The sequence below is a fragment of the Triticum dicoccoides genome, chromosome 3A (assembly GCF_002162155.2).
Source record: "Triticum dicoccoides isolate Atlit2015 ecotype Zavitan chromosome 3A, WEW_v2.0, whole genome shotgun sequence".
Classification (NCBI taxonomy): domain Eukaryota; kingdom Viridiplantae; phylum Streptophyta; class Magnoliopsida; order Poales; family Poaceae; genus Triticum; species Triticum dicoccoides.
Window position 1 is genome coordinate 134,023,603 of NC_041384.1, and position 725 is coordinate 134,024,327.

Genomic DNA, 725 nt, shown 5'->3' on the forward strand with positions numbered 1-725 from the left:
GAACCCCCCTCCGGTAGACCGTAAAAGAGTCTGGTTGCACTGGGTGTACGTGATCGCATGCATGCAATTGCACCAAATTTGTCGGACGTGCGGGCACAGCCTATATAGGGCCCCACGCAAGGTTGGAACGAAAACGGACACAAAACAAACGTTGCGTCACGTCCGGCCATTGTTTTACGGCATTTTCACGGGGAAAATTCTAGAAAACGCGTCGAGCGTCGGAAAAATATGCAAACTGGCGTGGGTGCTGTCGAGGGTGATGCCATCATGCGGAAAAAGTTTCTTGCCGTTTGGCAAATGATTTTTGTTTTCATGTAAGTTTGCATGACGAAAATACTTTATTACACGAATTTACAAAATTATAGGAAAAATGCATGGGGCGCGCGGCCCCACCCTAACCCACCCGCATAGTTAATAGCCGGATCTAACCTCCTACTGCCCCCACCTATTGCTGACGTGGCGGGGAGGGAGTGACCCTCGAAGGTGTCCCGGCTATAGCCGACTCCAGCCGATCCGAGGAGGTCAAAGCCCTAGTGGACCTCGCCTCGATCGGGGGTCAAAGCCACGCCGCGTCCACGATCGCGAGTCCACGCCGCCTCCAGATCGCCACTAGTCGCCGCCTAACCCTAGCTGCCTGCGCCCGCCGCCCCCGACGCCATCTGCGGCTGACGCCGCCACCGACGCCCCCTACGCCCCCTACGCCCCCGACGCCGACGCCCCCTACG